The 22,771-nt window shown below is 32.9% G+C and overlaps 1 long non-coding RNA gene and 1 pseudogene across 1 annotated transcript in view; one reads left to right on the forward strand and one right to left on the reverse strand.

Annotated features, from left to right (window-relative positions):
* The first annotated feature begins 15,683 nt into the window (after positions 1 to 15,683).
* LOC107013020 lies at positions 15,684 to 18,672 on the forward strand (annotated as a pseudogene).
* Positions 18,673 to 18,943: 271 nt separating this feature from the next.
* The window catches only part of LOC107013021, a 19,842-nt gene continuing 16,014 nt past the window's right edge, over positions 18,944 to 22,771 (reverse strand). Inside the window, exon 4 of the long non-coding RNA XR_003577210.1 lies at positions 18,944 to 19,286. This is a non-coding gene — a long non-coding RNA (uncharacterized LOC107013021). The remainder of the gene's footprint in view (positions 19,287 to 22,771) is intronic.

The following is a 22,771-nucleotide window of genomic DNA, read 5'->3' on the forward strand; positions in this document are numbered from 1 at the left end:
TTGGTAGTTTGATGTATGCTATGGTCTGCACTAGACCTGATATAGCACATGCAGTGGGAGTTGTTAGCAGGTACATGGCGAACCCTGGAAAAGAGCATTGGGAAGCTGTGAAGTGGCTTCTGAGATATCTGAGAGGTACATCCAGTACTTCACTTTGTTTTGGCAAAGGCAAGGTGACTCTACAGGGTTTTGTGGATGCTGATCTTGGTGGGGATGTTGACTCGAGCAAGAGTACATCCGGGTACATTTACACCATAGGTTGAACAGAAGTGAGTTGGATGTCCAGGCTGCAGAAGTGTGTTTCTCTTTCATCTACTGAAGCTGAGTATGTGGCAATTGCTGAAGCTGGGAAAGAGATGATATGGCTGGCAGATTATCTTGAGGAATTGGGAAAGAAGCAGAGCGAGAAGATTCTTTACTCAGATAGCCAGAGTGCCATACAGTTGGTGAAAAATCCAGTCTATCATTCGAAGACAAAGCACATCAGAAGGCGATACCATTTCACTCGCAGGGCAGTGGAGGATGGTGATATGTGCTTGGAGAAGATAGAGGGTGCAAAGAACCCGACAGACATGTTGACAAAATGTGTTGATGTTGGGAAACTGAGGTTATGTAAAACCTCGGTTGGTCTTCTGTAGTTGTTGCTACAGATGTTGCGGTGCGGTAAAGATGTTGATGATGAAGAGTTTTTTTTTGAGAATTTATTTTTTGGATGACTGAGTCAGTCTCCAAGTGGGAGAATTGTTAGGTAGTGGAGCCTGATTAATTTTAGGTTTTCCTATTTATTCTCTATTTTAGGCTTTCCTATTTATTCTTTATTTTAGGTTTTCCTATTTATTCTCTGTAACCAAAAATACTCTGATTTATTAATATAAATATACCTCACCGCCGTGGAAGTTTACTCACGGGGTGTTACCACGAAATATTGGGTTTTCTCTTTCTCTCTCTAGATCTCTCATCTCTTTCTCTTGAAAGTTCTTGTATTCTTCATTCATCTAGTGTGTGTGCGTGAATTCGATCCTAACAAGAAGTCCTAAGTCTCGATGTATACGACACGACTACAACACAATTGGGACACGACCCTTATAATAAAAAAGCAACTACTATCTAGTACATGAACTTAAAGAAAACTCTTAACATAAGGTCCTTGAATCTTTAAGGACACACCCGAACTTGAAAATAGTTTTCCAAGCTCTTCATTCTAGGAAAGGTCCATAAGCCACCACCACCTACACTTTGTGTAAAAAGATGAAGAAGAATGGTGCTAGTACAAGAATGCACTAAGTATGATAACCCTGCAAACATGCTTTAAAGAGGACATTTAGTTGGAAACCATACATCATGCCATTTTAGAGAAACTTCATGAATATTTTATACAATACTTTAAAGAGGACATTTAGTTGGAAACCATACATCATGCCATTTTAGAGAAACTTTATGATATTTGATACAATAGGCACAATATAGCTCACATACACCCTAATATACATGGAAACCATTCATAGCAATACGTAAAGCCATTTATCACATCTGAGACACATTCAATATTCCAATACATTTACCTTTCCTTTTTACCTTAACTCATTTACCTAAAGCAACCCTTAAGTAATACTTAGTGCAATGCAAGAACAGTGTCCCGTTCCACCATTTATACCAAAGTATCACCTTAAGGTCAGCAAAGGTGAACATTCTTCACACAACCCTCATCAAGTCAACCATATACACTCATATGGACATAAGCACATCATAAACATAACCTTCACATAAGAACCAAAACCTAAGACAACCCCGAAGTTACACTATGTGCAAGTAACAATCCATGACATTACTTACACCAAGTGCTCCTAGGAAGCCACCCTAGACTAGACACATCACGTTCAACAAGTCATAACATCTGGAGTTAATGTTAGACATAAGACCAACATACTTTATTAATGTTCACATAAATGTTTATGGCCATGTGGCTAATACACTGTTGCAAAATTGATATTCAAGTACTATTAGAATTGTAGAAAAACTTTTCCCCGAGTTTTAATTTCAAGGTTTATAAATAGCCCTTTATCTCTATAATATAAAAGATATAGAATTACTTTTATTGATTTACATGCAATTAGACCCAAATTCATTCACAATTCTATCCATTGACCCAATTAAAAAAAATCCAAACACTTCTTTATCTTCCTGCAATCTCCCTGTACATTTCGAGTCTAGTTTTATTTATAAATGAATAAAAATTTAGTTGAGTAATTTTACTGATATAAAAACATAAGTTGAGTGATTTTACTGATATAAAACAAAGTTCAATGACTTTAATAAATAAATTCTCAAAGTTGAGTGACATTTTGAGACATTAGTTCAATTTCATAGGTCATGGTCCACCTAATGCTTTATGTGTCGAAGGATATGATCGTTTAAATTTGACCCAGAACTTAAAATTTATAGGTGACTCGTACAAACCTCTTTAGCTCTTTTCGAAACCTAAGGTGTTACAAATAGTTTGGTTTTCCGTTTAACCAATAAGAAATACATATAAAGCAAATATATGACTTTTCCAATAATTTGGTGCGACAAGATAACAACGTAACTTTATGGAACATTCATAAAGAAAAACACTAAAAACTAACATGAAAAAAACTATACAAGTGCAATACAGAGAGAAATTAAGAGGAATAAAATTCTTACTTTATATAAAGTAAAGTGTGAATTGAAGGCTAAAGAGAAAAAGCAGTAACCATTAAGATACAAAGATCAATATTTAATATTTATGTAAGGCTAATTAGTAAATTATACCATCTTACTCTTATTAGGTTATCAATTTACCCAATAAATGAATATTTAAAAATCAAAATCAAACTGACAAGCCCATAACTTTTTTTTGGAAAACTATTAACCCAAAACCTAATAACAATAAAGCAATAGCATATTCTGGTTCAATTTATTTTTCGATTCAGTTTTTACATGCCCTTAAATAATATTTTTCTTTGACCAAACTGTTTGAGTTTTGTTAATAATAATCAATTTTTTGGGAATTTTTAATTTTGTTTTTGTTTTTTCTCAAATTGTTGCTGACTTGTGGGAGAAATTGATGAATTCTTGGTCCTTGTTTTTGAGTATATAAATTCAAGAATTTGGAGTATCTATTGTCTGGTCACAACTATTCATGTACGACTAGTGAACTTATTTGGTTCTATATTTGTGTGTGATCCGGAGAATTTGGACTCCTTATATGGTTTAGGATGATCTTCTCTTCACCAATGAGGTTGAGTTAGATTCAATATTCATTTTTTCAACCTGATATATTAGAGTCAGGCTCGAGCTCTTGACCAGGTACTCGTAAGATAGGGGTGTACAAAATCGAACCAAATCGCAAATCGAGTTAAACAGAAAAAAATTCTACTATTAGTTTGGTTTGACTTGATTTGTTATTGGAAAAAAATCCAACTATATTTGGGTTGGTTTAGTTTCAATAAAAAAAAAAAAGAACAACCGGAAACCAAACCAACCCAACATTATATATGTAATTTCTAAATTTTATTTTATGCATAAAAATATTTACTTTAATATCATTTCAAAATATTTCTTATACTATTTCATAGTTTTTAACTTTTAACATATTATTTCAAGTTTAAAACTTAGAATTCGGAATGGTCCAATAAAGATTATAGTTCATAGATGTTGATAAATGATAACTATAATAACACTTAAATGAAAATCAAATTAATACTAATGCAAAAAGAAAATCAATTCAACACTAAGAATGACAATAATATTCAATATTTGTTCTTTAGATTTACATTGGTTTAGACAATTAAAATACATAATCTAATTTTAATTTTTCTTAAATATTTAGTAATGTAGCCAATACTTATTAAACTTATTTTAGCATGATTTAGAACTTCTAAATTATGATTATTTTCATTAAGACTTTACAATATTTATTTTATATGATAATTTCATTATTATTTGTTATGGAAAATTTTTGTGTCATCAATACTCATCTCATATTTTGTGTTATTTTTCAAAGAAACACCTTAGACAATGTATTTTGATTGGATCAAAGAAATATTTGGAGCACAAGTTAATTATATGTTTGTATGCAAACTTTACCAAAAAAAATATAGAAATCTGGAAAAATCCAAAGTTTATACTTTGTTTTGAATTATAAATTTATAAATTCGACACAATGGTTTGGTTTGGTATTTGAAAAATTCGAACTAACCCGAGGTTGAAAAACACGAAAAAAATTTGAATTCTATTAGTTTGGTTTGGTTTATAAATTTAAATTTTTTTACACAAATGATTTGGTTTGATATTTGAAAAACCCAATCAACCCGGTCATGTACATCCCTATTCGTAAGGTCTGCATATTTTCTATCATCTTCAGACCCTACCGATATGATTTCATTGGTATGTTATTGTTGTTGTTAGTTTAGAGTCAAGTTCCTCCCAATTTACTCTCTTTGTTTCAATTTGTTTGGTTTTACTTTCCTTTTAAAGTCATTTCAATTTTCGGATAACATGAGTAAAACCACAAAATTAAAAATATTTGATAAGAGCACGGTTGCTTTTTCCATCAATAGTTTATGTCAACTACGTGCCCTAATGATTAATACTATAAAACTGCCATGGGTTGAAAGAGTTGCCACCTATTGTCATTATCTTTGCAATTTACAATTGCTTTGATTGTGATAATACAAAGTTATGTTTTATTTCATCTATTTCAAATATCACTAAATACATATTGTCATATCTCTACAATTTTATAGTAAGGATATCTATTGTGGAGAACCTTCTATAGATAAAAATGTATGGGAAAATGACCTCAACATTAATAACAATCACATATCTCATCACGATTCTTTGAAATCAATGCAAATAAGTAATTTCAAATAAGTAATTTCGCACCATAAAAAGAGAATGTAACTCAAATAAATCAAGTACACAATAATGTCATGGAAGCATTTCATCACTCATCAAATTAGGGTTCACAAATAGGAAAATTCATAAGTGGAATAATTGGACCCATCACCTCATTCTTATCTTGTCTCAATTTAAGTCCAAATTCAACCAAGAGTTGATCCTACCCCTTCTAAACAATGTTGAAAGCCACACGATTTAATTCAATCAAGCAATCACAATAAAATTTTGAAAATAACAACACCCAATTTATACATTTGCAAAATGGGTCAAATCAATTCAAAATCCAATTTCTAAATGAGGTTTGAATTAAAAAATCATTACTTGAAAATATTATCCAAGACAACTGAAACTCATTGGTGAAAAACATTTTCAATAAGGATTTAAAATAAGTTCATAATTACCATTTTACTATGTTCTTGCGTTCTTGAAGATAAACCTCAATTTTTCATTTCAGAACCTTGATTTTAACACTTAAATTCATAAATAATAATGGATAAATGAAGATTTAAAGTTAGTTATCATTACCCAAATATTTCTTCTAAAGAATCTTGTTCAAATCGCCACATAAAGCTCCCAAAACAAAAAAAAACATGGTGATATGGGGTTGAAACCCAAAAGTTTAGGAAATATTTTGCCTAAAGGTCCTCCATGAACACGAACAGACAACTCATAAAAGAGCCCACAAAAACGTCCCTCACTCCACAAACACGGAGGTTAATGCTTTGACCTCCTGCGAACACCGTCACCCCTCTGCGATAGCGGGGGGTTGGCCTCGACAATACAAAACAAAAATCAGCCAAGTCAAAATTATTGAATGGATCCTTAAGATTCGTTCGTAATCTTATACACATAAATCATATATGCAAAATGACCATACTCAATGTTTTGGACTCAATTATGAAACCATCAAAATATGAATCTGAGGTCTCTTCGATCCGAGTCCGATGTAAGTCAAAAGAAGCTAATCATAACACCTAAAAATGTCAAATCAAGTTTTGGGACCTTTAAAAATTAAACCAAGACCTCACTTAGGCCTTATGTGTTAGGTTTTATTTGTCCAGATTTCTTACCACAAATAGGTTTTCCTTTTAGGAAAAGGTTTTGGATTGACTAATCCTTTTTCTAGTAGGAAAAGGTTTAGGACTCTATAAATAGAGGAATGTTCCTTCTAACTTAATCAACATTCACAATGTAGTCTTAAGGGCTTTGAGAGTTTTGGTTAGGGGGAGAATTTATGGGTCACAAGCTTGATACGTTATCACTTGTGTGAACCTCCCATGTATTCCGAGTGAATTGGTTGAGATTGTTTTTCTCTGTATTTTGTACTCTCATATTTATAGTGGATTGCTCATCTCCTTTGTGGACGTAGGCCGATTGACCAAACCACGTTAAATCTTTGTGTCTTTTGGTATATTTCTCGTTGTCTTCTTACTCGTGATCTTTTGAGGTTTTGCTTTGCTAGCTTCCGCGTTTACACCTGCTTATTTCCGGTCCTAACATTATGATCAAATCTAATGAAACTCTCAAAATTTCGATCAAGATATACATAGAATTCCTATATTTCATGTAAAATTAGTATAAAATATAGAATTATTTCATTGGTGTACATATCAAGTCTTCTTACAAAATATGTTTCTTCTTTTACCTAACTTCCTTAGGTGATCTCTATAAATAACTTAGTAGTAATGATGTCTGTACACATCTTTCCTCAATCTTTGTTTGTCGAAGAGCCACACCCTAACCATAATCGACAAATTATCCTATGCTACTTAATTAAATACAAATCAAGTTATCCAGAATTTGACATAAATTCAATTGAAATAGATCTAACATGTACACGGAAAACATACGATTTAACTCACGTACGGAGAACGGCGGGTTTTCACATAGAAACAAGGAATACATCATAAACAGAAACAATAATAATTAACATGAAAAGAACTATACAAGTGCAACACAAAGAGAAATTAAAAGGAATAAAATTTTTACTTTGTACAAAGTCATGAAGTGTGAATTGAAGGCTAAAAGTAAAAGCAGTAACCATTAAGATACAAGAGATCAGTATTTAATATTTATGTAGGGGTAATTAGTGAATTACTACCTGTTATTGTTATTCTTACAATAACTTGTATTTATAAAGTTAATAAACAGAAACAGAAACAGAAATAAGATGAAGCAGAAAATAATATAGAATACAAGAATTAATCCGAGTCCACAGAAACTACTATGTGTCCTTAAGAAATTTAATCCCCTCACTGTACCCAAGGTTATGGATTAATTTCTCCCAAGATAAAACGGATTAAACCTGTTAAAGAAATAGCGGTACCTCAAACTTCTTTAACTTCAACGAACTTAAGAACAGCAACAAGTCACACAGACTCAGTCGATCGACACTTTGATTTTATTTGAGAGAAAAATAAATGCAGAGAAAGAAAAATTTTCAGTGATTAAAAAATCAAAAATTGACTTCCTTTTATAGCCATTTTCAGCAAGGAACATGTCTGTTCAGTGAAATCTGTTCAGACCCATTTTATCCAGAAAGTTGTGTCTTTTGGAAAAAATAACAACTTTTCAAAAAATTGTGTCTGTTAGGAAAATAACTACTTTTTGGAAAGTAACGACTTTTCGAAAAAGTAACGACTTTTCGGAATGTTACCGTTACCCGCAAATTTATAAGAGATAATATTAACAGGATTTATTTGATTTAACAAAAACTGATTAAATAAATTTTGTCCAAAAAATTTATCAATCAATCACATCATTTGCCAAATCCAAATCCAAATCCAAAGAAATGACTTTTCATTTGCACTTTGCAAATGACTTTTCATTTTTCCTCCAAAGTAATTCCCTCACTTTTGATATTCTCTCTTTTCTTTTCCCATTCACACTTGCTAAAACCCAACAATCCCCCACATGAATGGGGAAGGCTATTGTTAAAACATATGCATGAAAAAACGTGTGTGTCTTGTAGGTAAAGGTTAATCGCATCTGGATAAGTAGGTTTCCCTTTAAACTTTCCGTAGTGAACATATATCGGATATACTCGGTCAATCGGTAGATTTGATATCTTTGAACCGTCGAGCTTTGGTGTATACCTAGACAACATATGTCACACAATCAACCCTTGAACTGTTCTTAGTTCTCATTGTTTTGTTCGTTTCAGCCATGAACACATCTTGGATAGTAAGTGCTTAAAGAACTGGCCTTACCGGATTCTCCTTGAAGCGGCTTACACTTCACACTTACATAGGTGATTTCTAAATGTGTTATCCCATAGATACACCATTTGATATTCCCTGTATCAAACTTAGAAACCATTAAAAAGTCCTTATGTCTTTATCCTGGTTACTAAACATTGTCTCATCATGAGAATGGACCATAAAATAATAATAATAATTTTTTTTTCTTTTGACAATGTTGAACCGTCATCAATGACTTTGTTTTATCTCCTTGAACCTAGATCTTGGGATCTCCAGTCTTCTAGGTAGAGTTACCGCCACGATGACTTGTTCTCGGCCATAGTCCCATTCCCGTCGATGATTTCTCAACTCCCTCTCTATTTAGGCCTTTTGTAAGTGGATCCGACACATTATCTTTTGACTTCACATAGTCAATTGTGATAATTCCACTAGAGAGTAGTTGTCTCACAGAGTTATGTCTTCGTCTTATGTGACGAGACTTGCCGTTATACATAATGCTTCCAGCCCTTCCTATTGCAGCTTGACTATCACAATGTATGCATATAGGGGCCATTGGTTTGGGCCAAAATGGAATATCTTCTAAGAAATTCCGGAGCCATTCAGCTTCTTCACCTGCCTTGTCTAAAGCAATGAATTCAGACTCCATTGTAGAGCGAGCTATACATGTTTGTTTGGATGATTTCCAAGATATTGCTCCTCCACCAATAGTAAAAACGTATCCACTTGTGGATTTTGTTTCAGTTGACCCAGTAATCCAATTTGCATCACTATATCCTTCAAGAACGGCTGGATATCTGTTGTAATGTAAAGCATAGTTTTGAGTGTCATCTAAGTATCCCAAAACTCTCTTCATTGCCAACCAATGATTATGATTAGGATTACTTGTGTATCGACTCAGTTTACTGATAGCGCAAGCTATGTCTGGTCGTGTACAATTCATGACATACATTAAGCTTCCCAATACGCTAGCATAGTCCAATTGAGACTGACTTTCGCCTTTATTCTTTGCAAGATGAAGATTTACATCAATTGGAGTCTTTGCCCTTTTAAAATTCAAAAATTTGAATTTTTCAAGTATCTTTTGAATATAATGAGTTTGAGACAATGCTAGACCGTTAGGAGTTTTAAGAATTTTAATTCCTAATATCACATCAGCAACTCCTAAATCTTTCATATCAAACTTACTAGCAAGCATACGCTTTGTAGCTTTTATATTAGCAATGTCTTTGATCATTATAAGCATATCATCTACATATAGGCATAAAATAACTTCCTGATTTGGAGTATCTTTAATGTAAACACATTTATCACATTCATTGATCTTAAATCCATTTGACAACATGGTTTGATCAAACTTTGCATGCCATTGTTTTGGTGCTTGTTTTAGCCCATAAAGTGACTTAATAAGTTTGCACACTTTCTTTTCTTTACCATGAACTACAAAACCCTCAGGCTGTTCTATGTAAATTTCCTCTTCAAGCTCTCCATTTAAGAAGGCTGTTTTCACATCCATTTGATGAATTTCAAGACCGTATACTGCAGCTAGTGCAATTAACATCCGAATTGATGTAATCCTAGTCACTGGTGAGTATGTGTCAAAATAATCAAGACCTTATTTTTGTCTAAAACCTTTGACAACAAGTCTTGCTTTATATTTGTCAATAGTTCCATCGTCTTTCATCTTCCTTTTAAAGATCCATTTTGAACCCAAGGGTTTGTTCCCTGGAGGAAGATCAACCAACTCCCAAGTATGATTGCTTAAGATTGATTCAATTTCACTATTAACAGCCTCCTTCCAAGAGGTTGAGTCGCTAGACAACATTGCTTCCTTGAATGTTTGAGGCTCACTTTCAAGAAGAAATGTTACAAAATCTGATCCAAATGAAGTAGATGTCTTTTGACGTTTACTGCGTCTTGGACTTTCTTCATTTTGTTCATTCTCTTTTGGTTCTTCTCTGGGTTGTTTAGATCCCCCACTAGATGACTCAAGTCTAGTTTTATACGGATAGATATGTTCAAAAAATTCAGCACTATCTGATTCCATTACCGTATTATCATGAATATCCGGATGTTCGGACTTATGAACCAAAAATCGACATGCCTTACTGTTTGTGGCATATCCAATGAATACACAATCCACAGTCTTAGGTCCTATTTTTACCCTCTTAGGGATAGGAACTTGGACTTTGGCTAGACACCCCCACACTTTGAAATATTTCAAATTGGGTTTTCTACCTTTCCATTTCTCATATGGAATTACATTTGTCTTTGAGTGAGGCACTCTGTTAAGTATCTGATTTGCTGTAAGGATAGCTTCCCCCCACAAGTTCTGTGGTAAACCTGAACTTATAAGTAATGCATTCATCATTTCTTTTAAAGTTCGGTTTTTTCTTTCTGCAATTCCATTAGACTGAGGAGTGTAGGGAGCAGTAGTTTGATGGATTATTCCATTTTCTAAACATATTTCTGCAAATGGAGATTCATATTCTCCACCTCTATCACTTCTGATCATTTTGATCTTTTTATCTAACTGATTTTCAACTTCAGTTTTATATTGCCTAAATGCATCTATTGCTTCATCCTTACTATTTAGCAAATAGACATAACAATATCTAGTGCAATCGTCAATAAAAGTTATGAAATACTTTTTCCCACCACGTGATGGTGTTGACTTCATGTCACAAATATCAGTGTGAATCAATTCTAAAGGATTTGAAGTCCTTTCAACAGATTTATAAGAATGCTTAGCATACTTAGATTCAACACAAATTTAAAATTTTGATTTATTGCACTCAAATTTTGGCAAAATATTTAAGTTAATCAGTTTTCGCAAGGTTTTGTTATTAACGTGTCCCAAACGTTCATGCCATAAACATTTAGACTCAAGCAAGTAAGAAGAAGCAAAATCTTTATTCATATCAACTGCAATTACATTGAGTTTGAAAAGGTCATCACTAAGGTAGCCTTTTCCTACATACATATCATTTTTGCTTACTACTACTTTATCAGAAACAAATACACATTTAAATCCATTCTTGGTCAGAACTGGAATTGAAACTAAATTCTTTCTCAATTCTGGAACATATGAGACCCTATTCAAAGTCACCACCTTGCCTGATGTCATCTTTAATAGGACTTTGCCAGTTCCTTCCACCTTTGCAACAGCGGAGTTTGCCATAAACAATTTTTCATCTGTAAGTGCTGGAGTATATGATGAAAATAATTCTTTGTTGGCACAAACATGGCATGAGGCACCAGAATCTATCCACCATTCTCTTGGATTTCCAACCAAGTTACATTCTGAAAGCATTGCACAGAGATCGTCCATTTCTCCTTTGGATTCAGCCAAGTTTGCTTGATCCTTCTTTTTCTTGTCCTTCTTAGGACCCCGGCATTCATTAGCCCTATGACCATGTTTACCACAATTAAAGCAGTTTCCATTGAATTTCTTCTTAGGAGGATTGCTTTTTGGACCAGATGCTTTCTTTCTTTTCTTTAATTTTGTGGGATCTTCTTCAACAAAATTTACTCCAGATATTGCTGAATTACCACGTGACCTCTTTTCTGCAGCCTTATTATCCTCTTCGATTCTCAACCTTACTATGAGATCTTCAACAGTCATCTCCTTGCGTTTGTGTTTCAAGTAGTTTTTAAAGTCCTTCCACAATGGAGGTAACTTTTCAATAATTGCAGCCACTTGAAAAGCATCATTCACAATCAATCCTACATTAAAGGTTATGTGAGTATTAAGGGAAAACTTAATATTTCTAACATAGGCATTAAATAAATTTATACCTTCAGCAAGGAGATCATGGATTATGACCTGCAATTCTTGAACTTGGGTGACGACAGTCTTACTGTCTATCATCTTATAGTCCAGAAATTTTGCCACAATGAATTTCTTCATTCCGGCATCTTCTGTTTTGTACTTCTTTTCTAAAGCATCCCAGAGTTCTTTTGAGGTTTTGGCATTGCTGTACACATTGTACAGATCATCTTGCAGACCACTCAAAATATAATTTTTACACAAAAAATCTGAGTGTGTCCATGCTTCTGTTACCAAGAATCGTTCATCAGCCGGAGTTTCATCTGACATAACAGGAACATTCTCATTGATGAACTTCTGCAGACTCAACGTAGTGAGATAGAAGAACATCTTTTGCTGCCATCTCTTAAAGTCGACTCCAGAAAACTTTGCAGGTTTCTCAGCCGGTGCTAAGGCAGCATTTGAACGATTATGTGCAACCGTTGTTGTTGCAGCACTTACTGTTCCAGCATTTGTTTGACTTGAATTAGTCTTTTTTTTCTGTCACAAATGGCAGATAAATTAAGTATTTAAAATACTAACAGTAAAGAACAAATCTTTACACAAACTGTTTCTGATTTAACGATAAAGTTTTTATGTTCTTTTAATCGTTAATCGAATGAATTTTAAAAATTCAAGCAGAGTAGAAAACCATAAAGGTTTTAATCTCCAGAAACCTCAAATACAGAAACTGTTAAATTTCTTAAGATTGTTATTCTTACAATAACTTGTATTTATAAAGTTAATAAACAGAAACAGAAACAGAAATAAGATGAAGCAGAAAATAATATAGAATACAAGAATTAATCCGAGTCCACAGAAACTACTGTGTGTCCTTAAGAAATTTAATCCCCTCACTGTACCCAAGGTTATGGATTAATTTCTCCCAAGATAAAACGGATTAAACCTGTTAAAGAAATAGCGGTACCTCAAACTTCTTTAACTTCAACGAACTTAAGAACAGCAACAAGTCACATAGACTCAGTCGATCGACACTTTGATTTTATTTGAGAGAAAAATAAATGCAGAGAAAGAAAAAATTTTCAGTGATTAAAAAAATCAAAAATTGACTTCCTTTTATAGTCATTTTCAGCAAGGAACATGTCTGTTCAGTGAAATTTGTTCAGACCCATTTTATCCAGAAAGTTGTGTCTTTTGGAAAAAAATAACAACTTTTCAAAAAATTGTGTCAGTTAGGAAAATAACTACTTTTTGGAAAGTAACGACTTTTCGGAAGGAGTAACAACTTTTCGGAATGTTACTGTTACCTGCAAATTTATAAGAAATGACTTTTCATTTGCACTTTGCAAATGACTTTTCATTTTCCCTCCAAAGTAGTTCCCTCACTTTTCATATTCTCTCTTTTCTTTTCCCATTCACACTTGCTTAAACCCAACACTACCTTCTTACTCTTATTGGGTTATCAGTTTACCCAATAAACCAATATTTAAAAATCAAAACCAAACCGATAAGCCAATAATATTTTTTTACAAAACCATTAAAAACATATTAATCCAACAATCTAATAATAATAAACAAAAAGCATTTTTTAATTCAATTTATTTTTCGATTCAATTTTTGCATACCCCTAAATAGTATATTTATTTTACCAAAACTGTTTGAGTTTTGTCAATAATAATCAATTTCTTGGGAATTTCTGTTTTTTTTCTCAAATTATTGCTGGCTGTGGGAGAAATTGATGAATCTTTGGTTCTTGTTTTTGAGTATATAAATTCAAGAATTTGGAGTATCGATTGTCTGGTCACAACTATTCACGTACAACTAGTGAACTTATTTGGTTCCACATTTGTGTGTGGTCTTCGAAATTTAACTACATCAAAAATAATTATTTAATTGCCGGTAAATATATATTTTAAGAGGCTATTAGCACTCTTCGTATATGTTCCTAAAGCATTTAAAGACATCGGTTCTAATGGCACTTAATTAATGGCGGTAAAAACTTTAGCACTCTTTATTAATGTCAATATTTAATGACGCTAAAAGTTATTTTTGTTGTATAGTGTTTGAACTCTTTATATGGTTTAGGATGATCTTCTCCTCACCAATGAGGTTGAGTTAGATTCAGTGTTCATTATCTTAACATGATATATTAGAGTCATGCTGAGCTCTTCACCAGGTAGTCGTAAGGTCTGCATATATTCTATCATCTTCAGACCTGACGTATCGATATGATTTCATTGGTATGTTATTGTTGTTATTGGTTTAGAGTCAAGTTCATCCCAGTTTACTCTCTGTTTCAATTTGTTTGATTTTACTTGCCTTTTTGAATCATTATACAAAAAACTGGCTTTTTCCTTGTTGACTATACTTAATTTCAACTTTTCATGTAACATGTTTAAAACAACAAAATTAAAAATATTTAATACATTTGACATATTTTAATTTAAGACGACAACATTCAAATTGATATTAGAGCACAATCTGCTTCTTCCATCAATAGTTTATGTCAATTACGCTTTGCGGCTACTATGGGTCTTCAAAAGGAACCGGAAACGGGGCAAAGACATCCTAAGATGTTTGCCTATGGACTCTACCTCAACGACCTTCTTCCGTACTTTCACGTGCCCTAATGATTAATACTATAAAGTTGTCATGGTTGAAAGAGTTGCCACCTATATATTGTCACTATCTTTGCAATTTACGATTGCTTGATTGTAATAATACAAAGTTCTGCTTTATTTCATCTATTTCAAATATCACTAAATACATATTGTCATGTCTTTACTTTTTTATAGTAAGGATAGGATAGATGCATGTGAATTTTCTTTTTATTAGATTGGATAGCACATCAATTTTCAATATGTACCACATTGGAAGAAGAAAATATTGAAACGAAATTTCCCAATTTCGATAGTCAATTTGCTTCATACACGGAATTTTTTTTTAAATTTGGGTGCTGGTGAAATTCGATTTCGGGCTACTTGCTCTATAACCATGTTAAAGTGTACGATCATCTCATTGAAAAACTAAAGTTATTAGATATATCATACATTTATTAGTTAATGATATTCTCAATAATTTTTATTTTATATTTTCATGTTTGTTTGGTGACTTAAATAATCTTTTTATTGTTTCCTTGGTGTTCGAAAAACATTTTTCTTTCAAAAAATATCTTCTGATTTTTCGCTAGAGAGTACAATTTTTATTTAGAAAAATAGTTTCTGACATGAAAATCCATTCAGCTCTGTGTCTCGACTTAAGTTCTCACCTCGACACCCGAACTTAAACACGATCGACCAATTCGAGAGTCAACCCCGACATTTGAATTGGGACTCAGCTTTCAAATAAGGGCTCGACCCGACACCCATTGTCATACCCATCTTGACTTCTGATTGAAGATTCAACTTTCAAAAATCAGGGTCACCTTCTGAATCGAGATCTGATCACACCCGCCTCGGGGTCTAATTTTTAAATTGGGATATTTTATCTACAAAGTCAAAATCATATTGAGTAACTTAATAGATAAGGATATTCATAGTTAAGTGACTTTCTATAAAAAAGTAATATTAGTTAAGTGACCGTCAAATATATTAGCTATTCACACATCTGTAGTGGAAGAATTCATGGATCTCAGGAAGTTTATATACTGAAAGACTGTCTTTCTTTCTAAGCTACTTTCATCGGTTGACGACGAGTCCAGTAACCTTATTATGGAATCAAGCAACCGTAAGGTCATCACATGCAAAGGTGAGTAAGAATCAAAAGCTAATTTTTTTTTCTTTAATTTACTTTAACATTATATATGCGTCGTGCGTGCAGCTGCAGTAGAATGGAAGGAGGGGGAGATGATGAAGATCGAAGAGATACAAGTGGATCCACCTAAATCAAATGAAGTTCGAATTAAGATGCTCTTTGCCAGTTTGTGCCACACTGATATTATCGCTTCCAATGGCTTTCCCATTGTGTGTTACTATGTTTCCCTTTCATTCTTCTCATCTTTAATTTTCTAATCCGTCGGTTTGTTTAATTTGTTTTTCTTCTTTCCTCTCCAGCCTTTATTTCCTCGAGTTCTTGGACATGAAGGTGTTGGGTACGAAAATCTTCTCTCTCTGTTTCTTTCCTAAAGATATTCATAGTTAAGTGACTATTTTCACGGGTCGAACCCCAAACTTCCTGATCACATGATAATAATTTTACTAATTGAATGGATTTTTAATTTATTTATTTTGTAGAATGATAGAAAGTGTGGGAGAAAATGTGACAAATCTAAAAGAAGGAGATACAGTGATGCTACTTTATTTGGGAGGATGCAGAGAATGCCCAAATTGCAAGTCAGGAAAGTCCAATTTATGTCACAAATATCCCTTGACCCTTTCTGGTGTAATGTTGGATGGCACAACAAGAATGTCCATGTGCTACTTGGTCGGAATATACAGTTATTAATGTCAACTACGTAATCAAGGTTGATCCGCACAGGATTCCTCTTCAACATGCTAGCTTGCTTTGTTGTGGATTTACAACAGGTTATGGAGCAACATGGAGAGAAGTTCATGTTCAAAAGGGATCAACTGTTGTTGTACTAGGTCTTGGTGCTGTTGGACTTGGAGTGAGTACTACATTTTGACTTAGCTCGACGTTTAAAGTGGTACTAATAAAATAAATTCATGATGTATGAAAAATATTTGCAGGCGATTGAAGGAGCTCGAAGTCAAGGGGCATCTAAAATAATTGGTGTTGATATAAATGAATCGAAACGGGGAAAAGGACAAGTCTTTGGAATGACGGACTTCATTAACCCTAAAGAATCCAGGACATCAGTTTGGGAGATGATAAAAGATGTTACTGAAAGCTTAGGTGTTGATTATGTTTTCGAATGCACTGGGATTCCATCTATGCTTAATGAAGCCATTGAAGCCTCAAAATTGGTAATTTTTTTTATATATTTTGTTGATAAAGCAGATAAACAAACATATACAGAAACTTCTTAACATTATATTCTTCTTGTTAATCTCAATTACTATTAGGGAATTGGGACAATTGTTGTAATTGGTGCAGGACATGGACTTAATAGAGAATTCAACTTAGTTCCCTTATTATGTGGTAGAACATTGAAAGGTTCAATCTATGGTGGAATAAGACTTCACTCCGATCTTCCTACTATACTTCATAGATGCGCAAATAAGGTACAATTTTTTTTACCTCATTTAGTGACCGAGCCAAAATTTTCATTAAAGAAGTTTTAAAATATTAAAAAAAGTAAGCACATTAAAAGGTTGAACGGACTTCAATATCTATTATATATACATAAAAAATATTTTTAATCATATATAAATAGTGAAATTTTCCGTTGAAGGGATAATTGACCCAGTTAATTATCATCAACTACAATATCTACCTACTATATACAGTTGATTATGTAATATTAGTATAAAATATTACCATGAATAGTACTTACCATGTATAGTTTTCTTGTAACTTATGAGGTGATATTCTCCTTCATTTTCTAAAGAATATATAGAAATCAATGTGTTTCTCTTGTTCATATGGTATCAAAGGCTGGTAGAGAATCAAAGAGTTTTCACTATTAATGGGTGACTATTCCCATATATATATGTTGCTCGCTTGATAAAAAATTATGCAAGTAAAAGTTGCGTCACCGTGCATCTTTCCGGAGGTTACCTTTTTATATCCGACTTGTGTAATACCTTGTTATTTTTGGGTGACTACTTTCTCATATTTGATTTGTGTAGCACCATTTCAACTTTTGATAACTACTTTATCATATCAGATTTGTGTGGCACCGTGATATCTTTTTGGTTATTAATTACTTTATCATATTCCATTTGTGTAGCATCGTGATATATTTCCGGTGACTACTTTTTCATATTCGATTATCATAACACTATGCCATCTTGTTAGTGACTACTTTCTAATTTGTGTGGAGTCGTGCCATCATTCCAATCTTAACCATATAATTTCTCTTTTTGAATAGGGTCGTGCCATCATTCCGAACCTACCCATATAATTTCTTTTTTCAATAGGATTGTCCCGTCAATTCAACCCTACCTATATAATTTCTATTTTCCAGTTGGATTGTGTCTTCATTCCGACCCTATCCATATAAATTTCTTTCTCTATAAGATCGTTCCATCATTTCAACCCTGCCCATATAATTATATCATTTCTATTTCCCAATTGAGTAGTACCTTTTCATGAAGTATATCTTTTCAATTGAATTGACCCAATGAAATTAACTTTAAGACCCAAATATTTTAATATTGTATTACATATAAATTAAGCTTCTTTAGATGACAATACATTCATGTACAAATATATAATTAATTTATAAGTCCATAAAATAGAAAAAAGTTCTCTGTAGACTAATTTTTTTTTTATTACATTTTTGCAGGAGATTCAACTAAATGAGCTTATAACTCACCAAATTCCGTTGACTGAAATCAACCAATCATTTGAGTTGTTGAAAGACCACCATTGCGTCAAGATTATTATCAAGTTTTAATAAAGTTTTAATAAATTAAACCAATTGTTAGAACATATTAATGCATAGTGAAATTATATACTTAATTATGAAATATGGTTTGATTTATATATGCACTATATATTGTATGCTTATGATAAAGTAAATAAACATTGTATTGCTATACATAAATGTGTATGCCATGTGGCTTATACACTATTGCAGGATTGCTATTCAAATATCAGAATTATAGCAAGATTTGTTCCCAAGTTTTAATTTCAAGGCTTATAAATAGCTATCTTTCTCTATTTATTTTGTTTAGTTCTTTATTTCTATTTAAATTTTAACAATATATGTGAGCTGCAACTTTTATTTACCTTTTATACTTTTAATATTATTAACAAAAAATTTGACTACGCTATTGAGTACATAACGTTTCATTCTCTTTAATGTTCCTCTCTTGTGTATGGGATGTGAGTTATTGGATCAAGTATCTTTTCAATATAACAAAAATAAAAGTTTTTTTCAGTATAAAGTGATTTTTAAGAATCACATGCAAAAGATGATTATTATTCCTAATTTAATGGTATAACAAGTAATCAATTTAACTTATATTAAGAGATACTTTTTCATCCTCAAACAAAAACACTACAAAAAGAATATCAAAACTTGGTAAACTTATTTTAGCTCTTTAATTACACGACATTTAAGCACCCCCTTAACGATTTTAAAGTGAATTAAGTACCATCATTAAATTATAATACTACTCTTACCTTCCACAAGCTTGTTACTGGGTCGGGCCGCATTAGCCTAGCCCATTAACCTTGTATGAAATCGGTTTATCGACCGGGTTCGCCGCTGATGTGTCGCCTGGATTGGGTTCCCCACTGATGTGTCAGACCATACCAATCTGAATAGTATTCTGGAAGAAAAATAACCGGACCACAACCCGTGAGCGAATTCTTTCGGACCTGATGGGCCTCTTCCGTGTTTGGCTCATCGGGCTAACAGACCGGGTCAGACTAATTTTTTCAATCATCATTTATTAATTCGAAAGTATGAGTCAATTGTCAATATAGTGTATTATTTTCTATTAAATTTTAAAATAATTATAACTATTTATGAAAATGGATTGATTACATTTTATTATTAGAAAGAGCTAATTTTAGAAAGAACTAAATTGGAAAGAGCTAAATGGAGATTTGTGCAAATTAGACTTTTTTTTGGGTAAACTTCAAACGACCTTAACTTTTTGTACATGAAGAGTTAGGTAGCCCATGTGATATCAAATGAACGATCATTGATTCCTCTTTCCAACGCCACTAAGTTTGCTAAATTTCGAATTCAGATGAGGAAGATATGCTCGTTTGGGTTCAGCCTGCCTACCAGCTAAGGAAATTCATCTGTATTATGGAGGAATATTTCGGTCTTTTCCTTACCCCACTAGTCTAAAATCTTTTGCCCACCTAAGTTATGGGGACTAACCAGATCAAGTCAATTGGGATTCATTCTAAAATGTTCAAGAAAGATAGGGCAAAGTTCAGGAGAAAAGAAAAGTTTCAATAAATTCTTCTAAGATTTTGAAGAAATCGACAAGAACTTAGTTCCCTCAAGGTATGTAAGCTTTAATAGTGTTGGATTTGTTCGTCCTCACTCCAATCATGTATAATTTTACCCATGAATTCATTCTTGATGTTGATTATTGACGACTTGAGAATTTCTTGAGCTTAATTGTTAATTGAGGTCCTTGAAATTCTTGAGGCGAAGTTTTTGCGAGACAGTTGTCTCTTTATTGAGTTTTATGTGGGTTTCGTTGAAAATATTCTAAATTTCTGAAATTTTGTGAAATTGGATTATAGAACTGAAGTGGGTATGTGTTGAGTCGAGTTTGAGAGAGGAAGAAACAATTGGGAAAAATACGCGCCCAGGTCTGCGTCGTGAAGGCCCTTTTTAAAAATTCAGTCCCCCGAAAATTTCCCCCCTCGCCGCGTCGGGAAGGAAATACGAAGTTCACTATCCCAAAATTTATTTTTGGACCAAAACAAATAAATTCCCCACCGCGTCACGCCAATGTTCACTAATTTGTGTGTTCACTAATTTCTTATTATCAACTATATAAACTCCATTGATCATTGAGAGGTCCTACATTCCAAATCATAATTCTTGAAATCACATTTCAAATTTAATATAGATTTAAGATCAATGTTCGAGGGAGTTCTTCGAGTCATTGTGAGAAGTATTTTACAAATTTTTAAAATTTATTTTTGGACTTGAGCACTTTAGTATGCGTGTGAGGAGAGTAGAGTTTCATTTTTCAAAATGAATATTTGGGGACTAAGAATTCCCAAGAGTAAATGTTTTACATTTGAAATGAGAGAAAACATTGATTTCTAAATGAGTTCGTGAGGAGTCTTTGAGCATAATTTCTTTTAAGAGAACCTTTTGAGTAATCAAAATCATAAATAATGCATGTGTCCATATCAAATCAATTACAAAACATATAACTGAATCAAATAATGCATATTAAGATTGAAATCAACAATTGAATCATAACTAAATAGGACCTATGGAGAATTGAGATCAAACCCTAATCAATTTGATGAAATTGAATTACAAACTTGGGAGATATTTTGGGATCTAATGGATGAATAAATCCAGTGGTGAATTCCAACATTATCAAAGTCTAGCAAGCAAGAAAGAGGAGACTTGAAGCTTGGAACCCTAGATTTCTTCCTTGAGCTTGAGAGAGAATTGGAGAGAATGAACTTGGATGTGATTTGGGGATTTCAGAGAGATTGAGAGGGTTTGGGTAAATTTAGGAATAGAAAGGTAGTTATAAGGCATATAATTAATGTTAAATGACATATTATTGGTATAAAATGCCTAGAAAAAGACTCTAATACCCTTAATATATAACTGTAAAATAATCTAAAGGGTTGGACTCACGGTTCGTAGAATTATCTACGGCCTGTACTGGTTACCGTAGAACCAATTTCAAAAACCCAAATATTCATCCAATTTCCACATAACCTTTCTATGGCTCTTCGTCTAGTCTATGGTCTGCATACCCCTTCCGTAGAACACCACTCCGAGTCAAAATTTCACTACATCTGGATCCCTTCTACAAGACCCCTTCCATGACCCTTATAACAAACAATGACCCGTCAAATCCTTCCGTAGGTTTGAGGTATTAAATCTAATCTCTGAATTCTTTCTACAAAAGTCATCTACGACTCGTCAAACTCCATACGACTTATCATGCCAAGTCATATGCCAAACTTCAATAACATGAAATTTCTAAAACTCAACTCAACTCAATTTCTATGATTCCTTCCTACAGTCAGTAGGGATTTCTACATTCTACTTTTTGTAGATTAAACTTATAGTTCACTACTTTAGTGAAATTATCGGCATCTTTTTTCAACTTGACTTTATAATTTCCAAGTGTTATAGGAAGATCGTTGTAGGCGACTTTGAAACTATTTCTCGTGCTAAATCATTTGGTAAGCCTTTGTGACCATAAAACTTCAATTCTCTTTTATCATTTATGGATTTTAAGAACAAAACTTCAGGGTTTTTTTCTCATGAACTTGAGTTCTAAACTAAAATGGTGAATGTGAACTGATTTTAACCCCTTTCTAAAATGATTCCAAATGTCTTTGTTGACGTTTTCAACTAAACATTTTTCGTATTCAAACTTCATTTATGGAATTGCATTTTTGAGTTGATTAATCCATTTTTTTAAAATTTAAGATTTGAGTTTGTGTTTTTGGAATCTTATTGTGATTACTTGATTTAATTAGATTATGTGACTTTGGACATAGTTCGGAAAGAGAAGGCTCAAGTCTTGGAATGATTTTTGTTTGAATTTGAGGCAAGTGATCTTCTAAACCTTGTAAAACTCGTAGAATTGTGTATTTTCCTTTATTGTGTGTTAACGAGTAACGAGAATGAGGTGATGGGTTCAATACCATGTGATATTATTAGGATCGAATTCACGCACACACACTAGATGAATGAAGAACACAAGAGCTTTCAAGAGAAAGAGATGAGAAATCTAGAGAGAGAGAGAAAACCCAATTTTTCGTGGTAAAACCCCATGAGTAAACTTCCACGAATCAGAGTATTTTTGGTTACAGAGAATAAATAGGAAAACCTAAAATAGAGAATAAATAGGAAAGCCTAAAATAGAGAATAAATAGGAAAACCTAAAATAGAGAATAAATAGGAAAACCTAAAATTAATCAGGCTCCACTACCTAACAATTCTCCCACTTGGAGACTGACCCAGTCATCCAAAAAATACATTCTCAAAAAAAATCTCTTCATCATCAACATCTTTACCGCACCGCAACATCTGTAGCAACAACTACAGAAGACCAACCGAGGTTTTACATAACCTCAGTTT

Source organism: Solanum pennellii, chromosome 3, assembly GCF_001406875.1.
Source record: "Solanum pennellii chromosome 3, SPENNV200".
NCBI classification, from domain to species: Eukaryota; Viridiplantae; Streptophyta; class Magnoliopsida; order Solanales; family Solanaceae; genus Solanum; species Solanum pennellii.